We start from the raw sequence: 19,925 nt of genomic DNA, 5'->3' as shown, positions 1-19,925 counted from the left end.
TGCTCCATCGTTTGCCTATTTTAGATACTAGAACTTTTGTTATGCGTTACTCATGGGACCCTTTTCCTTGACCTTTTTGTTTGTTATGCTGCTTTGCTTTTGGTTTAGGCCAGGCCAGCTTTCTCTGGGTTCCACATCAGTCACAAACTGTGGGTTCTAGATCAGCTGATCAAGTTCTAGTTCGCTATCTAGAACTTTGAAAACGTGTGTCTTGTGCGTCTCTTGTCCCACCTGTGGATTCAACTGAAGCAGTTCACCAGACCTTCACCAAGTTTCTGGGGCTGTTTGCCGTACTCTGACTCAGTGCGCAGCCTCTGAGATGTTCCCCAAATGGACTTTCTTTGGGAATCTGTGATGGACGCTCAGTGACTGTCTTTCGAAGGCTCTCTCTCAAGGGCAACATTTCAGCTCCTAAATAGACGTTGGTCTGCACTGTAGAAACAACGCAGTTTGACACCACTTCCAGTGCCATGCAGTCCTGGGAATTGTAGTTTTACAAGGCCTGTAGCCTTCTCTGCCAAAGAGTGCTGAGGCTGCCTCACAAAACTACAAATCCCAGGATCCTTTCGGATGGATCCATGGCAGTCAAACTGCGTTATTCCTACAAATGCACCCAGAGAGGAATAGCAGAACCGCAGAGTTGGAAGAGACCAACGCAAGGGTCATCCTGTATTTCCCCTTTTTGAAGATGGGGACAATGTTTGCCCTTCTCCGGTCTGTTGGGATTTCTCCTGTTCTCCAGGAGTTTTCAAATATGATTGCCAAAAATGGGAGATGTCTCAAGAAACCAGGATGGTTTACTTATCGGATATTCCATTTGCCAGTTCTTTTAGTAGCCTTGGATGTAGTTCATCTGGTCCTGGAGACTTAGGCGGGATACAAACGGGCAGGGGAAGACGTCTTGGAGGTGTATTCTGATGAATACGGAGCCTCCAGACCGCCCGCCCTGGGGACGTGCTTCAGGTGTTGGGGCTTCCACACGGGGGGCAGTGAAGACGCCTCACCTGGGTCCGTTTCGGACCCGTAGCTTCCATACCGCCGCCTCGGAGGACGCCGCAAAGAAAGGGGCAGCTTCCGCACGGGTGGCCCAAACCGCGGCTTTTTTTTTTCTTTTGCCGGCTGGTGGATGCGCAGCTGCGCAGCTGTAGCGCTAAGCAGCGGCGGCAGAAAGCCTATGTGCGCATTTAAAGCGCCCAGGCCCCTTTAAAACTTTCCCCCCCGCTCTGCCCAAGAACAATGGTGGTCTCCTGCCAGCTGGTGATCAGCTGGTGTTGGCATCCTTGTCCTCTTGCACTTTGCCAGTGTCACCAGCATCATGGATGCCTCCTCTCCTTTGGTCCCCGCGCTCTTGCTAAATCTGCAATGCACAGCCACAGCTGTCGCCGCTGCCACCGCTGTCCCCCTGCCATCCCCCATCACCTCCCTTGTACATATGTAAATATTTACAGTGTTAGGGGTTTTTTATTGTTAGGTGAAAATGGCACAGGAATGTGTGTAGGGGCTCACTTTAAAGTCCAAACTTTCCAAGCAGCGCATGCGTACATGTTGCTCTAGGGTTAGGGTTAGGGTTAGGGTTAGGGTTACGAGTCTTAAAATGCGCTGCAGCTGTGCTGCAGCTTCCACACCTGCAGGGCAGCAGACGCTGCAATTAAAGCCTGACTGCAAACTGCGCATGTTCCAGGACCCCGACTCATTATGCGACGCAGCAGACACGGAGCTTTTAAATGGGCAACTTAAATTAGCGGCGTAGCAATTCTGGCGTACCGGTGCAGCAGCTTATAGACGGAGCTGCGCAGCTGCGCATCAAACAGAAAAGAAGCTGAGAAAAGCAGCACCTTTTTAATGCCGCTTCTTCCCGCTTGGGGCGTGCGGGGGGCGTGTTCATGACGGCATTCAGGTAAGGCCCGTCTGAAGGCTCTACCTTCATGACGTCATGAATACACCCCTTTTTGCCCGTCTGTATCTCGCCTATAATTCATTGAGAATAACAAGGTATTCTTCTACTATCTCTTTACTTATTCTGCGCTGAAATTCCCCTGTTCTGTCCTCTGCTCCATTATCCTCAGGTTGAGTAATTCCTAGAATCTGGGTTCTTTACATGTGAAGTTAGGTTATGTCTTACATACAAGCATCTGTTTAGAAAGAAACTTTCACAGGTGGCTATAAGTTCAACAGTTTCTTCTGCTATGCAATCTAACTGTCCCACTCCAAGGCTGTATTATCTACACAGGTGCAACCTCTTATACAATCCAGCATGTATAAGAGAAGGCAAAGGGGCTCAACCTGAGGATAATGGAGCAGAGGACAGATTAGGGGAATTTCAGTACAGAATAAGTAAAGAGATAGTACAGGAATACCTTGTTAATCTAAATGAATTTAAGTCTCCGGGACCAGATGAACTCCATCCAAGGGTATTAAAAGAACTGGCAAAAGTAATATCGGAGCCATTGGCAATAATAGTCTTTGAGGACTCCTGGAGAACATGAGAAGTCCCAGCCGAATGGAGGAGGGCAAACGTTGGCCCCAAAAAGAGGAAAAGAGGGTCCCACAATGATCCTCCAGTTAATCTGACATCGATCCCAGGAAAGATTCTGGAGCAGATCATTAAACAGAGAGTCTGTGAACATCTAGAAGGCAATGCCATAATCACAAAAAGCCAACATGGGTTTCAGAGAAACAAGTCATGCCAGACAAATCTGATCTCTTTCTTTGATAAAATTACCATTTTGGTAGATGAAGGGAATGCTGTGGATATAGTAGATCTTGATTTCAGTAAGGCCTTTGACAAGGTTTCCCATGACATTCTTGCAAACAAGCTTGTAAAATGTGGGCTAGACAAAGGAACTGTTAAATGGATCTGTCATTGGTTGACCGGCCGAACCCAAAGGGTGCTCAACAATGGCTCCTCTTCATCCTGGAGAGAAGTGACCAGTGGGATGTCCAGTGGGGCTCTGTCCTGGGCCCAGGGCTATTCAACATCTTTATCAATGACCTGGATGACAGAATTGGGAGCATACTTATCAAATTTGCAGATGACACCAAATTAGGAGGAACAGCTAATACTCCAGAGGACAGGATCAAGATTCAAAATGACCTGAATAGACTAGAAAGCTGGGCCACAGCTAACAAAATGAATTTCAACACGGAGAAATGCAAGGTACTGCACTTAGGGCAGAAAAATGAAATGCACAGATATAGGATGGGAGACACATGGCTGAATGAGAGTTATATGTGTGAAAGGGATCTGGGAGTCCAAATAGACCACAAGCCGAACATGAGTCAACAGCGTGATGCGGCAGCTAAAAAGGCCAATGCAATTTTAGGCTGCATCAGTAAGAGTATCGTATCTAGATCAAGGGAAGTCATAGTGCCACTCTATTCTGCTTTGGTCAGGCCCCACCTAGAATATTGTGTCCAGTTCTGGGCGCCACAATTCAAAAAGGATGTTGAAAAACTGGAACATGTCCAAAGGAGAGCAAATAAAATGGTGAAAGGTCTAGAAACCATGTCCTATGAGGTACGACTTAAGGAGCTGGGGATGTTTAGCCTGGAGAAGAGAAGGTTAAGAGGTGATATGATAGCCCTGTTTAAATACTTGAAGGGATGCCATACTGAGGAGGGAGCTGACTTGTTTTCACTTGCTCCAGAGAATAGGACCCAATGGAGCAATGGATGCAAGCTGCAGGAAAAGAGATTCCAGATCAACATTAGCAAGAACTTCCTGAGAGTAAGGGCTGTCCGACAGAGGAACAAACTCCTTCCTCGGAGTGTAGTGGAGTCTCCCTCCTTGGAGGTCTTTAAACAGAGGCTAGATGGCCATCTGTCAGGGATGATTTGATTTGGATTCCTGCATGGCAGAAGGGGGTTGGACTGGATCAGGGCCCTTGCGTTCTCTTCCAACTCTAAGATTCTATGACTCATGTTCAACTTGTGGTCTACTTGGACTCCAAGATCCCTTTCACATGCAGTTTCATTCAGCCAAGTCTCCCCCATAACCCTATATCCGTGCATTTCATTTTTCCACCCTAAGTGCAATACCTTACATTTTTCTGTGTTGAATTTCATTTTGTTAGCTTTGGCCCAGCTTTATAGTCTATTCAGGTCATTTTAAATCTTGATCCTGTCCTCTAGAGTATTAGCTACTCCTCCTCATTTGGTGTCATCTGCAAATTTGATAAGCATACCCCCAATTTGCGTTTCTTCTTCTCCATGCATATATGTATGGGCACATGGATATGCACGCACGCACACACACACACACACACACACACACATTTGTGTGCACACATACCCCCCCATGGGCGAACCATGGACATATGGACATATATGGAAATATAGACATCTATATATATGTATCTGTGCATGCATATATATGTGCACATGTGTATACTCTCTCTCTCACACACACACACATATATGTGTATGCCCCTTTTTGCATCCAAAGAAGCTGCCTTTCCATGGGTCTCTGCACCCTTCTTCCAGCGGCTTTTCCGCTTCTCGCCAGCACTGGAAGCGGAAGGACTACCAGATGCAAAATGGTGCAAAATTTCAGCACTGCACCATGGGAAATGTGGTGCCTTCGAGGTTTCGGGGGGGGGGGAATACGAGGCCCGATGCAAACTTGCATTCCACACCAAAACCACATTGAACTGACTGTGAATTAACCTTGGAATACAATTTGTGAATTCACTAGTTCACCAAATTTACCTATTTTGGGATTGAGTTAGGATCAGGCCTGGAATGACTTCACAATGACAGCAATTGTAATTAATAATTGATTTGTTTTATTTATATACCGCTATTCCAAAGATCATAGCGGTGAACAGCAAGTAAGCTAATGAGCAAGTAAGCTAATTTGCCCCCAACAGTCTGGGTACTCATTTTAGCTCCCTCCTCGGAAGGATGCAAGCCTGAGTCGAGCTTGGGCCCTTTTGCTGGTCTTGAACTCGCAACCTTGTGGTTTCGAGTGAATGGCTGCAGTACAGGCATTGAACCACTGCGCCACCAGGGCTCCTGGTGTGATGTAGGGGGATTCAGTGTGTTTTGGTCAAACGTTTGGGGAAATATCTTCGAGGCTTGTTGGCAACACTGCAAAGCATGCTTTCTTAGGCTGCCATTAGCAGATGATAAAGTGGATGGTTTGCTGGGCATATAGGCCTTTTATCTTTGAGGCTGTTGCCATTCTCATGCCCAGCTGTTTTGTCTCTTGTTGAAGGAAGAAGGCCCCAGAGCCTTGGGCCCTGCCAGCCTCCTTCCTTCCTGGTTTCATGCTCAGTTCTTTTGGGGGGGGGCATCCTTGAGGGACCCTTCGCAGGAGCCCCTCTCAGAGCAAAAGGCAGCGGCAGCAGCAGCAAGAGGAGATTCCTCTGTGGACGATGGGCACCACAGTTGCTCAGCCATGCGCAGGAGGCCCTTGGAAACACACTTAGGAAGACCTGTGTTTAAACTAGCTTGGATCTTTTCATCCTCTCCTTGTAATCACTTATTTTCTGGCACATTGTGCCACTTCAAAAGGTATGTCAGTCATTTCAACCAATTCCCTCACGCAAGTATTCCCCAATGATTCCCTATGGGAAAGTTCTCCTATGATTTCCTATGCCAAGTAATGCTTCTCCAGGCTGGTGGTAGCATCCATCTGGGGGGTCTCTGCCAAGGCAAGGGACAGTCAGGGGGAGAGGGTCCGAGGGTGGGTGAGGGTCCGAAAGTGGCCCCAACAGCCAACAGCCGGACAGGCCAGCAAAGGCTCCGTAGGGTCCAGGCGCAGAAGGAGCAAGGAAAGGGGAGCTAAATGGGACGGAAAGGGAGACAGTGCTGGCAAAGGCCTTTCTCTACAGGGCTCCATCTTTCCAGACAAAGGTGCTCAAGTGCTGGGACTTTTTGGGTGGACACATCTCTTGAACCCAGCACCCTTCCAGGTACCCATCCTGGGGTAGTGGCATCCCTACATTGGGGTCACCCCCCCCCACTGACCTCCTCCTCCCATTTCACATCATACAGAATCCTTAGTAATGCTTTTTGACACTAATTCCCATATACCAGTGAATGTCATGCATCAACATAAACAATATAAACATAAACAACTAGCAAAATTAAAATTATACCTTCAAATTGCAATATCATATGCACAACCTAAATGTATTTACATATACATAGATCTGGTTAAAATGTGATCTTTTTGAATAAAATGTTAAAAGAATAACACACACCCACACCCATATGGACAGGTTGCTTACCTGTAACGGTGTTTCTTTGAGTGGTCCTCTGCGAATACATACAAATGGGTTTCACTGCGCAGTGCTGTTCGGAAACTTCTGGAATCACTGGGCAAAGTTTACTTTGCAACATTTGGGCCTGTTACAGACTGCCAAAATAAAGCTGCTTCGGGTCTCTTTGGAGGTATGCTATTGAAATGATGCATGGGTCCTAAGAGTCCGGAGGTCACGCCAAAGCCACACTCTATTCCTAAGCACTGGAGTGCAGCTTTGGTGCAGCTTTCGGATTTTTAGGATGCATGCATCATTTAAACAGCATACCTCCAAAGAGACCCGAAGCAGCTTTATTTTGGCAGTCTGTAACAAGCCATAGAAACTTTTTGGCGGTAACTCCGCCCACCCATTATAAGGCCCCTGCCTTCCCGCTCTTTCCCCAGTTCCGCAATTTTTCCGCCAAGCGGGCGATGGAAAGAGCCAATAAGAGCAGGACACTGAGGGGACAGACGGGTGGGATTTGTATGTATTCGCAGATGACCACTCAAAGAAACACCGTTACAGGTAAGCAACCTGTCCTTCTTCTTCGTGGTCTCTGCGAATCATACAAATGGGTTTAGACTGACAAGCTTAGGTAAGCGGCGGAGGGAGTGTCCTGAGACCAAGCTATGGTAAACCAAGGTATATTTATTGCAACAATAAAACCTTAAACCATAAAAAGAGTCAGTCTTTTGAATGTGCACAAACTCAACATAGCAACCACATTGCAAAACCTGAGAAGGGATTGTATGGTCATGCAAGACCAATCCCATGGCAACTTGTGCAAACCATCATTCAGCAGAATGCAAAAAGTGACATTGTTTACGTAGAACTGTAAACAAAACATCAGAACAGTGCAATCAATGACAAACATCATAACAGTGCAGTCAACGCAACCCTGAGACCAACACAGCCCTCCCGAAAGCTGCGTCTCGGATGGCCCTGGTGTCCAGCCTATAATGCTTTATGAAAGTCAGAGGCAGGGACCAGACAGCAGCCTTGCAGACATCCTCCAAGGGGATCCCCGACAGGAATGCAGAGGATGCTGACACTGCCCTTGTCGAATGAGACCGAACCCTGCCAGGGAGAGGTTTGCCCAACAGTTCATAGCAGAGGCGGATGGTACCAGCCACCCACTTTGAAAACCTCTGCGCGGACACGGGCAACCCCTTCTTCGGTTCCGAGTAGCACTGGAAGAGTCTCTCGGACCGACTGGAGGCAGCAGTTCTGTCCAAGTAAAAAGCCAGCGCTCTCCTGACATCAAAAGGGATTACGAGGCACTTGGTAGGAAGCTGAAAGGAATGGATGTACAGGTTGTCATCTCGTCTCTTCTGCCAGTTGAAGGGCATGGTCCAGGAAGGGAGAGGAAAATAGCAGATGTGAACAACTGGCTGCCGCCGAGAAGGATTTGGATTCTTCGATCATGGGCTGCGGTTCCATGAGGAGGGACTTCTTGCAACAGACGGGTTGCATCTCACGCCAGTTGGAAGAAATGTTTTTGCCAACAGTCTCAAGAACTTGATCAGGAGAGCTTTAAACTGAATTCCGAGGGGAAGGGAGACAATATTAAGGAAGGCGAAAGGGATGGCGAAAATAGTCAAACTGACATAGAGGAAACAAGGCAAACAGTGCAAGGACCCAGCAGTGGGAGGCAAAAAAACTTGCACAGGCAGCAAGTAAAAGGGAACCATGGTCTGCGATGTCTCTACACTAATGCACAGAGCATGGGAAATAAACAAGATGAACTCGAACTCCTAGTACAACAAAGCAAATATGATATAATAGGCATCACTGAAACCTGGTGGGATGAGTCTCATGATTGGAATGTGGAAATAGAGGGGTATAACCTTTTTAAGAGAAATAGGCCAAACAGGAAAGGAGGAGGAATAGCACTATATGTCAGAGATATTTACACCAGTGAAGAGATCCTGGACATCAATCATGGAAGCCAGGTGGAGAGCATCTGGATAAGAATCAAAGGGGAGGGAAACAACAAGGGTGTTACGGTGGGAGTCTACTACAGACCCCCAAGTCAGACTGAGGAATTGGATGATATCTTTCTAGAACAGATGTCCACACAGTCAGAAAGGAGAGATGTAGTAGTGATGGGGGACTTCAACTATCCTGATATTTGCTGGAAGTCAAACTCAGCAAAATCCTCAAGGTCTAGCAAATTCCTCGCTTGCCTGGAAGACTATTTCATGGTCCAAAAGGTGGAAGAGGCAACAAGGGGGTCAGCTATTTTAGATCTGATCCTAACCAACAAGGATGACTTGGTTAATGGGGTGCAAGTGGTGGGATCCTCAGGTGGAAGTGACCATGTTCTCCTGGAGTTTGTAATACAGTGGAAAGGAGAAGCCAGGCAGAGTCAGACATGCATCCTGGACTTTAGGAGAGCGGATTTCAGTAAACTTAGAGAAGTATTGAGGGCGATTCCATGGTCAGAAATACTAAAAGATAAAGGAGTTCAGGACGGATGGGAGTTTCTCAAAAGGGAGATACTGAAGGCACAATCTCAAACAGTTCCAGTGAGAAAGAAAAATGGGAGGTGTCTCAAGAAACCAGGATGGATGACTAAGGAACTTCCAACTGAGATGAGTTTTAAATAGAACATGTATAAGAAATGGAAAAAGGGGGAAATCACGAAAAAGGAATTCAAAGAAATAGCAGGCATTTGTAGGGGTAAAGTCAGAAAAGCTAAAGCGCAGAATGAACTCAGGCTTGCTAGAGAGGTTAAGAACAACAAAAAGGGCTTTTTTGGATATGTCCGCAGCAAGAGGAAGAAGAAGGAAACGGTAGAGCCACTGCGTGGAGAAGATGGCAAAATGCTAACAGGAGATAGAGAAAAGGCAGAATTACTCAAGACCTTCTTTGCCTCCGTCTTCTCAGAAAAGGCAAAGGGGCTCAACCTGAGGATAATGGAGCAGAGGACAGAATAGGGGAATTTCAGCACAGAATAAGTAAAGAGATAGTAGAGGAACACCTTGTTAATCTAAATGAATTTAAGTCTCCGGGACCAGATGAACTACATCCAAGAGTATTAAAAGAACTGCAAAAGTAATATCGGAGCCATTGGCAATCATATTTGAAAACTCCTGGAGAAGAGGAGAGATCCCAGCCGACTGGAGGAGGGCAAACGTTGTCCCCATCTTCAAAAAGGGGAAGAAAGAGGATCCCAACAATTATCGTCCAGTTAGTCTGACATCAGTTCTAGGAAAGATTCTGGAGCAGATCATTAAACAGAGAGTCTGTGAACATCTAGAAGGCAATGCCATCATCACAAAAAGTCAACATGGGTTTCAGAGAAAGAAGTCATGCCAGACAAATCTAATCTCTTTCTTTGATAAAATTACCAGCTTGGTAGATGAAGGGAATGCTGTGGATATAGTATATCTTGATTTCAGGAAGGCCTTTGACAAGGTTTCCCATGACATTCTTGCAAACAAGCTTGTAAAATGTGGGCTAGACAAAGGAACTGTTAAATGGATCTGTCATTGGTTGACCGGCCGAACCCAAAGGGTGCTCAACAATGGCTCCTTTTCATCCTGGAGAGAAGTGACCAGTGGGGTCCCACAGGGCTCTGTCCTGGGCCCAGGGCTATTCAACATCTTTATCAATGACCTGGATGACAGAATTGGGAGCATACTTATCAAATTTGCAGATGACACCAAATTAGGAGGAACAGCTAATACTCCAGAGGACAGGATCAAGATTCAAAATGACCTGAATAGACTAGAAAGCTGGGCCACAGCTAACAAAATGAATTTCAACACGGAGAAATGCAAGGTACTGCACTTAGGGCAGAAAAATGAAATGCACAGATATAGGATGGGAGACACATGGCTGAATGAGAGTTATATGTGTGAAAGGGATCTGGGAGTCCAAATAGACCACAAGCCGAACATGAGTCAACAGCGTGATGCGGCAGCTAAAAAGGCCAATGCAATTTTAGGCTGCATCAGTAAGAGTATCGTATCTAGATCAAGGGAAGTCATAGTGCCACTCTATTCTGCTTTGGTCAGGCCCCACCTAGAATATTGTGTCCAGTTCTGGGCGCCACAATTCAAAAAGGATGTTGAAAAACTGGAACATGTCCAAAGGAGAGCAAATAAAATGGTGAAAGGTCTAGAAACCATGTCCTATGAGGTACGACTTAAGGAGCTGGGGATGTTTAGCCTGGAGAAGAGAAGGTTAAGAGGTGATATGATAGCCCTGTTTAAATACTTGAAGGGATGCCATACTGAGGAGGGAGCTGACTTGTTTTCACTTGCTCCAGAGAATAGGACCCAATGGAGCAATGGATGCAAGCTGCAGGAAAAGAGATTCCAGATCAACATTAGCAAGAACTTCCTGAGAGTAAGGGCTGTCCGACAGAGGAACAAACTCCTTCCTCGGAGTGTAGTGGAGTCTCCCTCCTTGGAGGTCTTTAAACAGAGGCTAGATGGCCATCTGTCAGGGATGATTTGATTTGGATTCCTGCATGGCAGAAGGGGGTTGGACTGGATCAGGGCCCTTGCGTTCTCTTCCAACTCTAAGATTCTATGACTCATGTTCAACTTGTGGTCTACTTGGACTCCAAGATCCCTTTCACATGCAGTTTCATTCAGCCAAGTCTCCCCCATAATCCTATATCCGTGCATTTCATTTTTCCACCCTAAGTGCAATACCTTACATTTTTCTGTGTTGAATTTCATTTTGTTAGCTTTGGCCCAGCTTTATAGTCTATTCAGGTCATTTTAAATCTTGATCCTGTCCTCTAGAGTATTAGCTACTCCTCCTCATTTGGTGTCATCTGCAAATTTGATAAGCATACCCCCAATTTGCGTTTCTTCTTCTCCATGCATATATGTATGGGCACATGGATATGCACGCACGCACACACACACACACACACACACATTTGTGTGCACACATACCCCCCCATGGGCGAACCATGGACATATGGACATATATGGAAATATAGACATCTATATATATGTATCTGTGCATGCATATATATGTGCACATGTGTATACTCTCTCTCTCACACACACACACATATATGTGTATGCCCCTTTTTGCATCCAAAGAAGCTGCCTTTCCATGGGTCTCTGCACCCTTCTTCCAGCGGCTTTTCCGCTTCTCGCCAGCACTGGAAGCGGAAGGACTACCAGATGCAAAATGGTGCAAAATTTCAGCACTGCACCATGGGAAATGTGGTGCCTTCGAGGTTTCGGGGGGGGGGAATACGAGGCCCGATGCAAACTTGCATTCCACACCAAAACCACATTGAACTGACTGTGAATTAACCTTGGAATACAATTTGTGAATTCACTAGTTCACCAAATTTACCTATTTTGGGATTGAGTTAGGATCAGGCCTGGAATGACTTCACAATGACAGCAATTGTAATTAATAATTGATTTGTTTTATTTATATACCGCTATTCCAAAGATCATAGCGGTGAACAGCAAGTAAGCTAATGAGCAAGTAAGCTAATTTGCCCCCAACAGTCTGGGTACTCATTTTAGCTCCCTCCTCGGAAGGATGCAAGCCTGAGTCGAGCTTGGGCCCTTTTGCTGGTCTTGAACTCGCAACCTTGTGGTTTCGAGTGAATGGCTGCAGTACAGGCATTGAACCACTGCGCCACCAGGGCTCCTGGTGTGATGTAGGGGGATTCAGTGTGTTTTGGTCAAACGTTTGGGGAAATATCTTCGAGGCTTGTTGGCAACACTGCAAAGCATGCTTTCTTAGGCTGCCATTAGCAGATGATAAAGTGGATGGTTTGCTGGGCATATAGGCCTTTTATCTTTGAGGCTGTTGCCATTCTCATGCCCAGCTGTTTTGTCTCTTGTTGAAGGAAGAAGGCCCCAGAGCCTTGGGCCCTGCCAGCCTCCTTCCTTCCTGGTTTCATGCTCAGTTCTTTTGGGGGGGGGCATCCTTGAGGGACCCTTCGCAGGAGCCCCTCTCAGAGCAAAAGGCAGCGGCAGCAGCAGCAAGAGGAGATTCCTCTGTGGACGATGGGCACCACAGTTGCTCAGCCATGCGCAGGAGGCCCTTGGAAACACACTTAGGAAGACCTGTGTTTAAACTAACTTGGATCTTTTCATCCTCTCCTTGTAATCACTTATTTTCTGGCACATTGTGCCACTTCAAAAGGTATGTCAGTCATTTCAACCAATTCCCTCACGCAAGTATTCCCCAATGATTCCCTATGGGAAAGTTCTCCTATGATTTCCTATGCCAAGTAATGCTTCTCCAGGCTGGTGGTAGCATCCATCTGGGGGGTCTCTGCCAAGGCAAGGGACAGTCAGGGGGAGAGGGTCCGAGGGTGGGTGAGGGTCCGAAAGTGGCCCCAACAGCCAACAGCCGGACAGGCCAGCAAAGGCTCCGTAGGGTCCAGGCGCAGAAGGAGCAAGGAAAGGGGAGCTAAATGGGACGGAAAGGGAGACAGTGCTGGCAAAGGCCTTTCTCTACAGGGCTCCATCTTTCCAGACAAAGGTGCTCAAGTGCTGGGACTTTTTGGGTGGACACATCTCTTGAACCCAGCACCCTTCCAGGTACCCATCCTGGGGTAGTGGCATCCCTACATTGGGGTCACCCCCCCCCACTGACCTCCTCCTCCCATTTCACATCATACAGAATCCTTAGTAATGCTTTTTGACACTAATTCCCATATACCAGTGAATGTCATGCATCAACATAAACAATATAAACATAAACAACTAGCAAAATTAAAATTATACCTTCAAATTGCAATATCATATGCACAACCTAAATGTATTTACATATACATAGATCTGGTTAAAATGTGATCTTTTTGAATAAAATGTTAAAAGAATAACACACACCCACACCCATATGGACAGGTTGCTTACCTGTAACGGTGTTTCTTTGAGTGGTCCTCTGCGAATACATACAAATGGGTTTCACTGCGCAGTGCTGTTCGGAAACTTCTGGAATCACTGGGCAAAGTTTACTTTGCAACATTTGGGCCTGTTACAGACTGCCAAAATAAAGCTGCTTTGGGTCTCTTTGGAGGTATGCTATTGAAATGATGCATGGGTCCTAAGAGTCCGGAGGTCACGCCAAAGCCACACTCTATTCCTAAGCACTGGAGTGCAGCTTTGGTGCAGCTTTCGGATTTTTAGGATGCATGCATCATTTAAACAGCATACCTCCAAAGAGACCCGAAGCAGCTTTATTTTGGCAGTCTGTAACAAGCCATAGAAACTTTTTGGCGGTAACTCCGCCCACCCATTATAAGGCCCCTGCCTTCCCGCTCTTTCCCCAGTTCCGCAATTTTTCCGCCAAGCGGGCGATGGAAAGAGCCAATAAGAGCAGGACACTGAGGGGACAGACGGGTGGGATTTGTATGTATTCGCAGATGACCACTCAAAGAAACACCGTTACAGGTAAGCAACCTGTCCTTCTTCTTCGTGGTCTCTGCGAATCATACAAATGGGTTTAGACTGACAAGCTTAGGTAAGCGGCGGAGGGAGTGTCCTGAGACCAAGCTATGGTAAACCAAGGTATATTTATTGCAACAATAAAACCTTAAACCATAAAAAGAGTCAGTCTTTTGAATGTGCACAAACTCAACATAGCAACCACATTGCAAAACCTGAGAAGGGATTGTATGGTCATGCAAGACCAATCCCATGGCAACTTGTGCAAACCATCATTCAGCAGAATGCAAAAAGTGACATTGTTTACGTAGAACTGTAAACAAAACATCAGAACAGTGCAATCAATGACAAACATCATAACAGTGCAGTCAACGCAACCCTGAGACCAACACAGCCCTCCCGAAAGCTGCGTCTCGGATGGCCCTGGTGTCCAGCCTATAATGCTTTATGAAAGTCAGAGGCAGGGACCAGACAGCAGCCTTGCAGACATCCTCCAAGGGGATCCCCGACAGGAATGCAGAGGATGCTGACACTGCCCTTGTCGAATGAGACCGAACCCTGCCAGGGAGAGGTTTGCCCAACAGTTCATAGCAGAGGCGGATGGTACCAGCCACCCACTTTGAAAACCTCTGCGCGGACACGGGCAACCCCTTCTTCGGTTCCGAGTAGCACTGGAAGAGTCTCTCGGACCGACTGGAGGCAGCAGTTCTGTCCAAGTAAAAAGCCAGCGCTCTCCTGACATCAAGAGGGATTACGAGGCACTTGGTAGGAAGCTGAAAGGAATGGATGTACAGGTTGTCATCTCGTCTCTTCTGCCAGTTGAAGGGCATGGTCCAGGAAGGGAGAGGAAAATAGCAGATGTGAACAACTGGCTGCCGCCGAGAAGGATTTGGATTCTTCGATCATGGGCTGCGGTTCCATGAGGAGGGACTTCTTGCAACAGACGGGTTGCATCTCACGCCAGTTGGAAGAAATGTTTTTGCCAACAGTCTCAAGAACTTGATCAGGAGAGCTTTAAACTGAGTTCCGAGGGGAAGGGAGACAATATTAAGGAAGGCGAAAGGGATGGCGAAAATAGTCAAACTGACACAGAGGAAACAAGGCAAACAGTGCAAGGACCCAACAGTGGGAGGCAAAAAAACTTGCACAGGCAGCAAGTAAAAGGGAACCATGGTCTGCGATGTCTCTACACTAATGCACAGAGCATGGGAAATAAACAAGATGAACTCGAACTCCTAGTACAACAAAGCAAATATGATATAATAGGCATCACTGAAACCTGGTGGGATGAGTCTCATGATTGGAATGTGGAAATAGAGGGGTATAACCTTTTTAAGAGAAATAGGCCAAACAGGAAAGGAGGAGGAATAGCACTATATGTCAGAGATATTTACACCAGTGAAGAGATCCTGGACATCAATCATGGAAGCCAGGTGGAGAGCATCTGGATAAGAATCAAAGGGGGGGGGGAAACAACAAGGGTGTTACGGTGGGAGTCTACTACAGACCCCCAAGTCAGACTGAGGAATTGGATGATATCTTTCTAGAACAGATGTCCACACAGTCAGAAAGGAGAGATGTAGTAGTGATGGGGGACTTCAACTATCCTGATATTTGCTGGAAGTCAAACTCAGCAAAATCCTCAAGGTCTAGCAAATTCCTCGCTTGCCTGGAAGACTATTTCATGGTCCAAAAGGTGGAAGAGGCAACAAGGGGGTCAGCTATTTTAGATCTGATCCTAACCAACAAGGATGACTTGGTTAATGGGGTGCAAGTGGTGGGATCCTCAGGTGGAAGTGACCATGTTCTCCTGGAGTTTGTAATACAGTGGAAAGGAGAAGCCAGGCAGAGTCAGACATGCATCCTGGACTTTAGGAGAGCGGATTTCAGTAAACTTAGAGAAGTATTGAGGGCGATTCCATGGTCAGAAATACTAAAAGATAAAGGAGTTCAGGACGGATGGGAGTTTCTCAAAAGGGAGATACTGAAGGCACAATCTCAAACAGTTCCAGTGAGAAAGAAAAATGGGAGGTGTCTCAAGAAACCAGGATGGATGACTAAGGAACTTTCAACCGAGCTAAGTTTGAAACGGAACATGTATAAGAAATGGAAAAAGGGGGAAATCACGAAAAAGGAATTCAAAGAAATAGCAGGCATTTGTAGGGGTAAAGTCAGAAAAGCTAAAGCGCAGAATGAACTCAGGCTTGCTAGAGAGGTTAAGAACAACAAAAAGGGCTTTTTTGGATATGTCCGCAGCAAGAGGAAGAAGAAGGAAACGGTAGAGCCACTGCGTGGAGAAGATGGCAAAATGCTAACAGGAGATAGAGAAAAGGCAGAATTACTCAAGACCTTCTTTGCCTCCGTCTTCTCAGAAAAGGCAAAGGGGCTCAACCTGAGGATAATGGAGCAGAGGACAGAATAGGGGAATTTCAGCACAGAATAAGTAAAGAGATAGTAGAGGAACACCTTGTTAATCTAAATGAATTTAAGTCTCCGGGACCAGATGAACTACATCCAAGAGTATTAAAAGAACTGCAAAAGTAATATCGGAGCCATTGGCAATCATATTTGAAAACTCCTGGAGAAGAGGAGAGATCCCAGCCGACTGGAGGAGGGCAAACGTTGTCCCCATCTTCAAAAAGGGGAAGAAAGAGGATCCCAACAATTATCGTCCAGTTAGTCTGACATCAGTTCTAGGAAAGATTCTGGAGCAGATCATTAAACAGAGAGTCTGTGAACATCTAGAAGGCAATGCCATCATCACAAAAAGTCAACATGGGTTTCAGAGAAAGAAGTCATGCCAGACAAATCTAATCTCTTTCTTTGATAAAATTACCAGCTTGGTAGATGAAGGGAATGCTGTGGATATAGTATATCTTGATTTCAGGAAGGCCTTTGACAAGGTTTCCCATGACATTCTTGCAAACAAGCTTGTAAAATGTGGGCTAGACAAAGGAACTGTTAAATGGATCTGTAATTGGTTGACCGGCCGAACCCAAAGGGTGCTCAACAATGGCTCCTTTTCATCCTGGAGAGAAGTGACCAGTGGGGTCCCACAGGGCTCTGTCCTGGGCCCAGGGCTATTCAACATCTTTATCAATGACCTGGATGACAGAATTGGGAGCATACTTATCAAATTTGCAGATGACACCAAATTAGGAGGAACAGCTAATACTCCAGAGGACAGGATCAAGATTCAAAATGACCTGAATAGACTAGAAAGCTGGGCCACAGCTAACAAAATGAATTTCAACACGGAGAAATGCAAGGTACTGCACTTAGGGCAGAAAAATGAAATGCACAGATATAGGATGGGAGACACATGGCTGAATGAGAGTTATATGTGTGAAAGGGATCTGGGAGTCCAAATAGACCACAAGCCGAACATGAGTCAACAGCGTGATGCGGCAGCTAAAAAGGCCAATGCAATTTTAGGCTGCATCAGTAAGAGTATCGTATCTAGATCAAGGGAAGTCATAGTGCCACTCTATTCTGCTTTGGTCAGGCCCCACCTAGAATATTGTGTCCAGTTCTGGGCGCCACAATTCAAAAAGGATGTTGAAAAACTGGAACATGTCCAAAGGAGAGCAAATAAAATGGTGAAAGGTCTAGAAACCATGTCCTATGAGGTACGACTTAAGGAGCTGGGGATGTTTAGCCTGGAGAAGAGAAGGTTAAGAGGTGATATGATAGCCCTGTTTAAATACTTGAAGGGATGCCATACTGAGGAGGGAGCTGACTTGTTTTCACTTGCTCCAGAGAATAGGACCCAATGGAGCAATGGATGCAAGCTGCAGGAAAAGAGATTCCAGATCAACATTAGCAAGAACTTCCTGAGAGTAAGGGCTGTCCGACAGAGGAACAAACTCCTTCCTCGGAGTGTAGTGGAGTCTCCCTCCTTGGAGGTCTTTAAACAGAGGCTAGATGGCCATCTGTCAGGGATGATTTGATTTGGATTCCTGCATGGCAGAAGGGGGTTGGACTGGATCAGGGCCCTTGCGTTCTCTTCCAACTCTAAGATTCTATGACTCATGTTCAACTTGTGGTCTACTTGGACTCCAAGATCCCTTTCACATGCAGTTTCATTCAGCCAAGTCTCCCCCATAATCCTATATCCGTGCATTTCATTTTTCCACCCTAAGTGCAATACCTTACATTTTTCTGTGTTGAATTTCATTTTGTTAGCTTTGGCCCAGCTTTATAGTCTATTCAGGTCATTTTAAATCTTGATCCTGTCCTCTAGAGTATTAGCTACTCCTCCTCATTTGGTGTCATCTGCAAATTTGATAAGCATACCCCCAATTTGCGTTTCTTCTTCTCCATGCATATATGTATGGGCACATGGATATGCACGCACGCACACACACACACACACACACACACACATTTGTGTGCACACATACCCCCCCATGGGCGAACCATGGACATATGGACATATATGGAAATATAGACATCTATATATATGTATCTGTGCATGCATATATATGTGCACATGTGTATACTCTCTCTCTCACACACACACACATATATGTGTATGCCCCTTTTTGCATCCAAAGAAGCTGCCTTTCCATGGGTCTCTGCACCCTTCTTCCAGCGGCTTTTCCGCTTCTCGCCAGCACTGGAAGCGGAAGGACTACCAGATGCAAAATGGTGCAAAATTTCAGCACTGCACCATGGGAAATGTGGTGCCTTCGAGGTTTCGGGGGGGGGGAATACGAGGCCCGATGCAAACTTGCATTCCACACCAAAACCACATTGAACTGACTGTGAATTAACCTTGGAATACAATTTGTGAATTCACTAGTTCACCAAATTTACCTATTTTGGGATTGAGTTAGGATCAGGCCTGGAATGACTTCACAATGACAGCAATTGTAATTAATAATTGATTTGTTTTATTTATATACCGCTATTCCAAAGATCATAGCGGTGAACAGCAAGTAAGCTAATGAGCAAGTAAGCTAATTTGCCCCCAACAGTCTGGGTACTCATTTTAGCTCCCTCCTCGGAAGGATGCAAGCCTGAGTCGAGCTTGGGCCCTTTTGCTGGTCTTGAACTCGCAACCTTGTGGTTTCGAGTGAATGGCTGCAGTTACAGGCATTGAACCACTGCGCCACCAGGGCTCCTGGTGTGATGTAGGGGGATTCAGTGTGTTTTGGTCAAACGTTTGGGGAAATATCTTCGAGGCTTGTTGGCAACACTGCAAAGCATGCTTTCTTAGGCTGCCATTAGCAGATGATAAAGTGGATGGTTTGCTGGGCATATAGGCCTTTTATCTTTGAGGCTGTTGCCATTCTCATGCCCAGCTGTTTTGTCTCTTGTTGAAGGAAGAAGGCCCCAGAGCCTTGGGCCCTGCCAGCCTCCTTCCTTCCTGGTTTCATGCTCAGTTCTTTTGGGGGGGGGCATCCTTGAGGGACCCTTCGCAGGAGCCCCTCTCAGAGCAAAAGGCAGCGGCAGCAGCAGCAAGAGGAGATTCCTCTGTGGACGATGGGCACCACAGTTGCTCAGCCATGCGCAGGAGGCCCTTGGAAACACACTTAGGAAGACCTGTGTTTAAACTAGCTTGGATCTTTTCATCCTCTCCTTGTAATCACTTATTTTCTGGCACATTGTGCCACTTCAAAAGGTATGTCAGTCATTTCAACCAATTCCCTCACGCAAGTATTCCCCAATGATTCCCTATGGGAAAGTTCTCCTATGATTTCCTATGCCAAGTAATGCTTCTCCAGGCTGGTGGTAGCATCCATCTGGGGGGTCTCTGCCAAGGCAAGGGACAGTCAGGGGGAGAGGGTCCGAGGGTGGGTGAGGGTCCGAAAGTGGCCCCAACAGCCAACAGCCGGACAGGCCAGCAAAGGCTCCGTAGGGTCCAGGCGCAGAAGGAGCAAGGAAAGGGGAGCTAAATGGGACGGAAAGGGAGACAGTGCTGGCAAAGGCCTTTCTCTACAGGGCTCCATCTTTCCAGACAAAGGTGCTCAAGTGCTGGGACTTTTTGGGTGGACACATCTCTTGAACCCAGCACCCTTCCAGGTACCCATCCTGGGGTAGTGGCATCCCTACATTGGGGTCACCCCCCCCCACTGACCTCCTCCTCCCATTTCACATCATACAGAATCCTTAGTAATGCTTTTTGACACTAATTCCCATATACCAGTGAATGTCATGCATCAACATAAACAATATAAACATAAACAACTAGCAAAATTAAAATTATACCTTCAAATTGCAATATCATATGCACAACCTAAATGTATTTACATATACATAGATCTGGTTAAAATGTGATCTTTTTGAA

The sequence above is a fragment of the Sceloporus occidentalis genome, unplaced genomic scaffold, assembly GCF_023333645.1.
Source record: "Sceloporus occidentalis isolate IW3139 unplaced genomic scaffold, rSceOcc1.0.p SCAF_2, whole genome shotgun sequence".
NCBI classification, from domain to species: Eukaryota; Metazoa; Chordata; class Lepidosauria; order Squamata; family Phrynosomatidae; genus Sceloporus; species Sceloporus occidentalis.
This window is presented reverse-complemented; position numbering follows the sequence as displayed.